This window comes from Urtica dioica, chromosome 1, assembly GCF_054948205.1.
Source record: "Urtica dioica subsp. dioica isolate 48M chromosome 1, U.dioica_male_clone48M_v1_H2, whole genome shotgun sequence".
NCBI lineage: Eukaryota > Viridiplantae > Streptophyta > Magnoliopsida > Rosales > Urticaceae > Urtica > Urtica dioica.
In genome coordinates this window covers 37,831,842-37,842,574 of record NC_142756.1, presented here as the reverse complement: position 1 = coordinate 37,842,574, position 10,733 = coordinate 37,831,842, and positions in this window count along the sequence as shown.

The following is a 10,733-nucleotide window of genomic DNA, read 5'->3' as shown; positions in this document are numbered from 1 at the left end:
TAGTACTTGTGGCTATACAAGAACAAACTTGTGGATATACAAGAAGAAAAGGGGTCCTGATGGGAACGTCGAGACGTTCAAAGCACGACTTGTGGCGAAGGGTTATACCCAACAAGAAGGGATTGACTATGAAGAAACCTTCTCGCCGGTCTCGATGCTTAAATCCATCCGCATACTCCTATCCATAGCTGCAGCTCTCGACTATGAGATCTGGCAAATGGATGTCAAGACAGCCTTTCTGAAGGCAATCTTGACGAGCGCATTTACATGGCTCAACCAGACGGTTTCGTGGATAAAGGTCAAGAGACCAAGGTTTGTGAGTTGCTTAAATCCATTTATGGACTAAAGCAAGCATCTAGGTCATGGAATATTAGATTCGATGAAACTGTAAAGAGCTTTGGCTTTGAACAGTCAATAGATGAGCCTTGTGTTTACAAGTTAATACACGAAGGTAAAGTTGTGTTTCTGGTACTATATGTCGATGATATACTTCTCATTGGTAATGACGTGGGTAAGTTATCTGAGGTTAAGGTCTTGCTAGCAAAGCAATTCGATATGAAGGATCTAGGAGAAGCCGCGTATATTCTGGGAATCCAAATATTTCGAGATAGGAAAAACCGGACCCTGTCGCTCTCTCAAGCATCTTATATTGATAAGGTGATGGATCGCTTCTCGATGCAAGACTGCAAGAGGGGTCAAACACCCTTTAGGCATGGAGTTTCACTCTCTAAGGACCAGTCTCCCAAGACTGCACAAGAGATTGAAGACATGAGGAAAATTCCTTACGCCTCTGCCGTAGGAAGCCTTATCTATGCTATGCTTTGCACTAGACCTGACATCTGTTTCGCCGTTGGCGTAGTTAGCCGTTTCCAATCCAACCCTGGACCCGAGCACTAGATTGTTGTTAAGCATCTTCGAAGAACTAGGAACTTGATGCTTACATACTCAGGTACTGACCTGACTATGACGGGATATACCGACTCCGATTTTCAAGCGGATAAGGATTCCAGGAAATCCACTTCGGGATCTGTGTTCATCCTTAATGGTGGAGCTGTTGTGTGGAGAAGTATTAAGCAATCTTGCATTGCTGACTCCACAATGGAAGAAGAATATGTGGCTGCTTGTGAAGCATCCAAAGAGGCTGTATGGCTTAGAAAATTCCTTAAGTATTTGGAAGTTGTTCCAAACGTCGACGAGCCCATGACCCTTTATTGTGATAATAGTGGGGCTGTCGCTAACTCAAAGGAACCTAGAAGCCATAAGCGCTCTAAGCATATTGAGAGGAAATACCATTTGATTCGAGAGATCGTGCAGCGCGGAGACGTGGAAGTGAAGAAGATCTCAACGGTGGACAACCTCGCAGATCCATTCACCAAGGCCCTAGCGAACAAGGTCTTCGACCAACATCGTGAGGGATTAGGCATGAAGGACTACACACACCTTCTTTGAGTCAAGTGGGAGTTTGTTGTCAATGGTGCCCACAAGAAGAGTTGTAGTCTTTATTTTGTACATTTGATGTAATAAAGTCTCATGAAGACTCTTGCTTGTAATTGCCTATCTATTCATTAATAAAGTTGAAACGTTCATTCATTCTTTCTTTGTTGGAAGCTTTATGATAAAACCTTAGTCTTTTAGTCCATAAACAAACTTAACAACTTACGAAGAGACAAATGTAGATTTGCATGAACAAACTCTTCGTAGTTTGCTTAAAACGATATATTCGCAATCTTAGGGTCAAAGGACTATTGGCCTCAGTATGATTGTTAGAAGAATCTATGATGTCTGGTTATGAGGCATTGAGAGTTGGGGACTCTATAGTTCTTCTAGGTATCTTCCGAAGATATTGAATTGACCAGTGCACTTCTAGAGACAATATAAGAACAAACCATTTAACCTCTTATGTCTCGAAGTCACTATGTATGAATTGCATCATGCTTACCTTAATCCTGAAATGAGACATGCCATTTCACACCTTAGTATTCTCATTTGAGAAAGTCAAAGTTCGGACTCACTATGTGATTCCGAACAAGGCCTATTGGTGAAGTACTAAGTTGTGAGTATGTCATGAGTAACTTTGTGAAGTTCTCATAGATATGGAATTCATGTACAAGATTGCTGAAATGCAATGTATGTCACCTCATGCTTTGTTCCTTGGAGTGTGAATAAATGAACTGGCCAGTGCCCAAATTGAGTCCTGACTCTTTTGGATGAAACAATGTGACTTGTTAGCTCCTCGTCAATACATTGTTTCTAACTTATTCACAAGCGACAAAGGAGTTGAGGAAATAACAGCTAGAAGGGTAAAATGGTAATTTAGTAAATCCCGACTAGCTGATGACATTCATGAAGGGTAAACATAGATAATATACAGTGGATCCGCTCATCATAATTAGGTCGAATTCTTGAGAAGAAAATAAATTCATTTGAACCGAGAGATTTTCAGTGTCAGCTCTTTAGTGGAGTCAGTTGGCATTAAGCTAAACTTGGAAAAGGTTTGTGAACTTTTGAGTCCAAGTGTTTAGCTAAAGCTTTGTTCATTTGGGTCCATGAGGTCACTGTCACGAATCACATCGATAGGAATAGTTAAACTGGAAGCTAAGTCAAAACAAGAACGAAAATAGTCAAAAGGGTATTTTTGTCGTTTGAGACAAAGGATGAAATGAATGTCAATAAATTTTTTGACAAGTTCATTTGATGACTTAATGTCACTCGGCCATGACTTGATCATTGGGCCTTGTGAATTAATTTCATTTCATAAGAATTTTATTGAAAATTCTTAATGGGCCTTTTCTTATGTTGTCATGAACAAGTGAAGAAAATTCTAGAAGCCTTTCTAGAAATGTTGGGCGCCCAAAATACCTAAGAGAAAGAGAATATTTTGTGCATAAATGTATTTAGATACTTGCCAAAAGAAAAAGAGGAAACAAATTTCCTCTAAGAGGAAAGGATATGGGCGGCAAGGACAAGCAAAGAAGAGGAAACAAATTAGGAAACAAATCCCTTAAGGGAATGAATGTGATGGGCGCATATGGAGAGAATGGGCAATAAGAGATTGCTCATGAATGCTTGGAAAAAGAGGAAACTCCTATTTTCTAAGGCTAACCCCTCTCCTATAAATAGGGCCCTCATTCTCATTGTTTTCTCATTCCACATAAGTTAGAGATTGAGAGCTTCTCTCGCTAGAACTTGTGGTTGCCGCCCCTCTTCTCTCACTCTCTAAGTTTATTTTAGATTTTTCTTGTCTTGGCACCTAGGTCCTCACTCGACCTAGTGTTTAGCTCTGCGACTTCGAGACTCGTTCTTAAGTCGTAGTGTTTAAAAGTGCCCACTCACTGATTCCTTCTTTTCGAGTGATTTAGTGATAGAAACTTTCGTGGTTGCTCGAGGTGCCGAGGAAAGAAAGAGAGACGTGCTGCGAGGGGAGACGAGCGTTGCAAACTTTCCACAAGCTTCTTCAAAGTTCAAGCTTCAAGAAAGGTTAGTAAACTTCTAGCTCATATTGGTTTTTAATTACATGTACTTGCACTTGTCTAGGTTAGTAAAAACTGTTTTACTTGTAAAAGAAAATTTTTAAATTCCGCCGCTTACCGAAGCGTTAATTATTTTCTCAAACCCTAGATCGATTCCAACACTTCCCTCACGCACTTTCCCGAAATAGAAAATAGGAAAAGATCGAGTATGTACCTTGTGCCTTTATGCACTAATACTACTCTGAACATGTCGATCTAGGATTCTCTTCTAGTTGTCCGCTCTGTCGCTCTCTAACTAGGAAATCTGTTTCCGAACTTATAAGAGTCGATGAACCAACTCCAAAAACTAAGTGGGAGGGTTATACTTGTTGTTTGTAACCCACGATCCCCAACACTAATGAAAAGTGCAAGTGTCGCCGGACTAAGAGTCACCCTCGTGGCCCTCTCTTAAATGAGAGTACTCAAGGGCGCTTTGCTCTGATCATTGCTCAATGAGCTACGTCCGAGAGTGAGACGATGATGGCAAGGCCTCCCCTTGGGGGATTGTTTTTCAAAGTTGATCTTTTGGACTAAGTGGTTGGTTGCACACTTAGGCTCAATCCCTAGTAATCCTCCCTCGAGGCCCTGCGAAAGGATGTGAGTGATCAAACCAATTTACAAGGTGGCTAGTCAAAATAGATGTATTGACATCTTGGCTTAGCATTAATGATGTGTCATTTACTTATAAAGGAGATTTTTTTGCGGCCTTCTCTTGAGGGAGTAAATTATCGTTTGGTTTATAACACCTTTGGATTTTATAAAGTCTTAAACAAACTTAAATCCTAAACCAAAGACAAATCATAAACTTGTTTCAACTTATATAGGCAATATGTCTCTCAACCATCTCTCTATCTTTCTTTCCTCGATCAAACTCGAAAATGAAAACTACATAGATTCGAAACGTAACCTCGACATAATACCTACCGTTAACAAGCACAAATGGGTACTCACCACCCCGTGTCCTCCTCTGACGAATGATGATTCAACTCAAGAGGACAATGACGCCTTAGTGGCCTGGCTTCGATCTGATGAGATTGTGAGGTGCTATATGTTAGCATCAATGAACAATATGCTGAAAAAGCAACATCGTGACATCGAGACTGCCGCCGACATGCTCTACAATCTCCTTGAGATGTTTGGAGGGCAAAGGCGTCAAGTAAGGCAAAAAGCAGTCCGACAGTTTATGAACTGTCATATGAAGGCTAGGACTCCTGTTATAAACTTTATGATACTGATCATTAGTTTTCTAAATAAAATGGAAATCCTAGGATCTGAGATTGATGGAAAGAATATCATAGATATGATCTTAGAAACTCTCCCCGCATCTCTTGATACCTCCAAGATGAACTACTCCGTAAACAAGCTAGAGTACACTGTTACCAAGCTTATGAAGGAACTTCACACTGCTATAGGTCTCACTAAGAGAAAGAGGAATCAAGGAGAGGCACATGCTACTGAGCAAAAAGCCTCCGCCTCTGGAACTAAGAAGAGACCTCACAAAGCCGATAAAAAGAACTGTCCTGCCTATCTCAAAGCAAAGGAACATAGTATTGTACTAGTTACCGAAGCATGCTTAGTAGCTGATAATGTATCAACGTGGATTCTTGACTCCGCTGCTACTAACCATATTTTTTGTTCCTTGAATGGTTTCAAGAAAACCAAAAGCTTAGAGGAAGGCGAGTTCTGTTTCAAATGGGGTGATGGGAGCCTGGTGTCCGCGAAGGCTGTGGGATCCGTGACGCTGTCTTTTGAAGACCACACTTTAAACTTGAATAATGTTTATTTTGTTCCTACCTTTGGGAAGAACTTAATATCCGTTGCTCGTCTTCTTGAGCAAGATTATTGTTTAAAGTTCATTAAGAATGGAATTCGTATTTTGTTTCCTGATAATTCTTTTGTCACTGATGCATGTATGAAGAATGCTCTTTTCTACATCTATCCCACTAAACCTTCTCTTTTAGACACCGAAATAGATGATGATCTAATTAGGGAGCCGAAGAGGATCAAACTTTCTGAATCCTCCGATCTAACAAAATCAACATACCTATGGCACTTAAAGACTTGGTCATATCAGTCTAGATAGGATTAAGAGACTTGTGAGGGATGGTCCACTCCAAGCCTCTGCAATAGGTTCACTACCTACTTGTGAATCCCGTATAGAAGGAAAAATGACTAAGCGACCTTTCTCCGATAAGGGTCGAAGAGCCACTGAGTTGCTGGAACTGATACATTCTGATGTATGTGGTCCGCTCAGCCAACAGGCACGTGGAGGATACGAATACTTTGTTACCTTCACCGATGATTACTCACGATATGGGTTTGTCTATTTGCTCAAACACAAATCCGAGACCTTTAACGTATTTAAGGTCTTTAGGGCTTTAGTGGAAAAGCAAACTGGCAAAGTGATCAAAACCCTTCGATCTGATCGAGGTGGTGAGTATATGTCTGGAGAGTTCGATGACTTTCTTAAAGAAGAAGGTATCGCTTCTCAGCTTACCGCACCTGGCACACCTCAACAAAACGGAGTGTCAGAGAGAAGAAACCGAACTCTTATGGAGATGGTTAGATCAATGATGAGTTACTCATCACTCCCGCTTTCCTTTTGGGGATATGCCCTCGAAACAGCCGCTTACATTCTGAACCAAGTTCCGTCTAAAACGGTTCCTGGTACTCCTTATGAACGATGGACTGGCCGTAAAGTTAATCTTGGCCGCATCCGAATTTGGGGTTGCCCTGCACACGTGCTGAGGCAAAAGACTAGCAAGTTGGCTAGTAGGTCAGAATTGTGCCTGTTTGTGGGATATCCAAAGGAAAGCAAAGGTTTTACTTTCTATAGTCCCGAGGACGATAAGACTTTCGTTAGCACGAATGCTCGTTTCCTTGAGGAGGACTTTATGAAAGATGCAAAACCTAGAAGCAAAATTGTGCTTGAAGAAAAGTTGGGTGAGGAAGCTTCTACCTCATCTGTAAGAACTATTCTTACCCCAACTGAAACACAACCTAACTCATCAGAATCTCGTCAAGTAGTACTTCGACGTAGTGGGAGGGCTACTCAAAAGCCTGACAGGTACATGTCTTATGGAGATTCTCTTGTAGCCGTCTCCGACATGGATGACCCTGTTTCCTATAGCCAAGCGATGGCTTGTTCTGAATCAAACCTTTGGCTTGACGCCATGAAAGTTGAAATGCACTCGATGTATGTCAACAAAGTTTGGAAACTTGTAGACCTTCCTGAAGGGATTAAACCCGTAGGGTGTAAGTGGATATACAAGAAGAAAAGGGGTCCTGATGGGAACATTGAGACGTTCAAAGCACGACTTGTGGCGAAGGGTTATACCCAACAAGAAGGGATTGACTATGAAGAAACCTTCTCGCCAGTCGCGATGCTTAAATCCATCCGCATACTCCTATCCATAGCTGCAGCTCTCGACTATGAGATCTGGCAAATGGATGTCAAGACAGCCTTTCTGAATGGAAATCTTGACGAGCACATTTACATGGCTCAACCAGACGGTTTCGTGGATAAAGTTCAAGAGACCAAGGTTTGTGAGTTGCTTAATTCCATTTACGGACTAAAGCAAGCATCTAGGTCATGGAATATTAGATTCGATGAAACTGTAAAGAGCTTTGGCTTTGAACAGTCAATAGATGAGCCTTGTGTTCACAAGTTAATACACAAAGGCAAGGTTGTGTTTCTGGTACTATATGTCGATGATATACTACTCATTGGTAATGACGTGGGTAAGTTATCTGAGGTTAAGGTCTGGCTAGCAAAGCAATTCGATATGAAGGATCTAGGAGAAGCCGCGTACATTCTGGGGATCCAAATCTTTCGAGATAGGAAAAACCGGACCCTGTCGCTCTCTCAAGCATCTTATATTGATAAGATAATGGATCGCTTCTCGATGCAAGACTCCAAGAAGGGCCAAACACCCTTTAGGCATGGAGTTTCACTCTCTAAGGACCAGTCTCCCAAGACTGCACAAGAGATTGAAGACATGAGGAAAATTCCTTACGCCTCTGCCGTAGGAAGCCTCATGTATGCTATGCTTTGCACTAGACCTGACATCTGTTTCGCCGTTGGCGTAGTAAGTCGTTTCCAATCCAACCCTGGACCCGAGCACTGGATTGCTGTTAAGCATGTTCTTAAGTATCTTCGAAGAACTAGGAACTTGATGCTTACATACTCAGGTACTGACCTGACTATGACGGGATATACCGACTCCGATTTTCAAGCGGATAAGGATTCCAGGAAATCCACTTCGGGATCTGTGTTCATCCTTAATGGTGGAGCTGTTGTGTGGAGAAGTATTAAGCAATCTTGCATTGCTGACTCCACAATGGAAGCAGAATATGTGGCTGCTTGTGAAGCATCCAAAGAGGCTGTATGGCTTAGAAAGTTCCTTAAGTATTTGGAAGTTGTTCCAAACGTCGACGAGCCCATGACCCTTTATTGTGATAATAGTGGGGCTGTCGCTAACTCAAAGGAACCTAGAAGCCATACGCACTCTAAGTATATTGAGAGGAAATACCATTTGATTCGAGAGATCGCGCAACGCGGAGACGTGGAGGTGAAGTAGATCTCTGGTAGATCTATTCACCAAGGCCCTAGCGAACATGGTCTTCGACCAACTTCGAGAGGGATTAGGCATGTAGGACTACTCACATCTTCTTTGAGTAAAGTGGGATTTTGTTGTCAATGGTGCCCACAAGAAGAGTAGTAGTGTCTATTTATGTACATTTGATGTCATATAGTCTTACGAAGATTCTTGCTTGTAATTGCTTATTCATTAATAAAAAGTTGAAACTTTCATTCATTCTTTCTTTGTTTGAAGCTTTATGATAAAACCTTAGTCTTTTAGTCCATAAACAAACTTAACAACTTACGAAGAGACAAATGTAGATTTGCATGAACAAACTCTTCGTAGTTTGCTTAAAACGATATATTCGCAATCTTAGGGTCAAAGGACTATTGACCTCAGTATGATTGTTAGAAGAATCTATGATGTCTGGTTATGAGGCATTGAGAGTTGGGGACTCTATAGTTCTTCTAGGTATCTTCCAAAGGTACTGAATTGACCAGTGCACTTCTAGAGACAATATAAGAACAAACCATTTAACCTCTTATGTCTCGAAGTCACTATGTATGAATTGCATCATGCTTACCTTAATCCTGAAATGAGACATGCCATTTCACACCTTAGTATTCTCATTTGAGAAAGTCAAAGTTCGGACTCACTATGTGATTCCGAACAAGGCCTATTGGTGAAGTACTAAGTTGTGAGTCTGTCATGAGTAACTTTGTGAAGTTCTCATAGATATGGAATTCATGTACAAGATTGCTGAAATGCAATGTATGTCACCTCATGCTTTGTTCCTTGGAGTGTGAATAAATGAACTGGCCAGTGTCCAAATTGAGTCCTGACTCTTTTGGATGAAACAATGTGACTTGTTAGCTCCTCGTCAATACATTGTTTCTAACTTATTCACAAGCGACAAAGGAGTTGAGGAAATAACAGCTAGAAGGGTAAAATGGTAATTTAGTAAATCCCGACTAGCTGATGACATTCATGAAGGGTAAACATAGATAAGATTCAGTCGATCCGCTCATTACAATTAGGTGAATTCTTGAGTAGAAAATAAATTCATTTGAACCTAGAGATTTTCAGTGTTAGCTCTTTAGTGGAGTCAGTTGACATTAAGCTAAGCTTGGAAAAGGTTTGTGAACTTTTGAGTCCAAGTGTTCAGCTCAAGCTTTGTTCATTTGGGTCGATGAGGTCACTGTCACGAATCACATCGATAGGAATAGTTAAACTGGAAGCTAAGTCAAAACAAGAACGAAAATAGTCAAAAGGGTATTTTTGTCTTTTGAGACAAAGGATGAAATGAATGTCAATAAATTTTTTTGACAAGTTCATTTGATGACTTAATGTCACTCGGCCATAACTTGATCATTGGGCCTTGTGAATTAATTTCATTTCATAAGAATTTTATTGAAAATTCTTAATGGGCTTTTCTTATGATGTTATGAACAAATGAAGAAAAATCTAGAAGGCTTCTAGAAAGTCTTACACGCCCAAACCCAAGAGAAGAGAGTTTATTTTGTGCATAAATGTATTTAGATACTTGCCAAAAGAAAAAGAGGAAACAAATTTGCATATGGATGCACATGGGAATCGGCCAACTAGAGAATGGAACAAAATAGGAAACAAATCCAAGCCTTTAAAGGCATGAGTTGGGCGCCCAACATGGGTAAAGAGGAAACTAGTTTTTTGCTCATGAATATGTGATATTTTGTAGAAGAGGAAACTACCTTATTGAAGGTAATCCCTCTCCTATAAATAGGGCCCTCATTCTCATTGTTTTCTCATTCCACACAAGTTAGAGATTGAGAGACTCTCTCTATAAACATTGTGGCCGAACTCCTCTCTCTCTCTCTCTCTAGTTTATTTTCGATTTTTTCTTGTCTTGGCACTTAGGTCATCACTCGACCTAGTGTTTAGCTCTGCGACTTCAAGACTTGTTCTTAAGTCGTAGTGTTTAAAAGTGCCCACTCACTAATTCCTTTATTTCGAGTGATTTAGTGATAGAAACTTTCGTGGTTGCTCGAGGTGCCGAGGAAAGGAAGAGAGACGTGCTGCGAGGGGAGACGAGCGTTGCACACTTTCCAAAAGCTTCTTCAAAGTTCAAGCTTCAAGAAAGGTTAGTAAACTCTTAGCTCATATTGGTTTTTAATTACATGTACTTGCTTCTTTGTCTAGGTTAGTAAAAACTGTTTTTACTTGAAAAGAAATTTTTTAAAATTCCGCCGCTTCCCGAAGCGTTTAATCTTTTTCTTTAACCCTAGATCAATTCCAACAAATGGTATTAGAGCTATGGTCAAAGATTAGCATGTACATGTTTTTAAAATTATGAGCTTGAAAATCGTTTTGGAAAGTTTACTAATTTTGTGACAAGTTAGAATTGTATTCTTAGATTTTTTTTAGTTTATTGCTCTTGTCTTTAAATTAAAAAGCATGTTGTTTTTCTATGAGTTTGGGATGTTTTTAAAAAAATTAGAATCAGTTCTAAAAGTTTATAATTTTTTATATTGAAAAACGTGTTTTAAAGGTTTAAGAAATTTCGGTAATTTTTGTGACTAGTTACTTTGTCTTTCTAGTTTCTTTTATTTACCGTATTCGGTTTATGCTTGTTGTTATTTCTTTTATGCCTTGTTATTCCCTT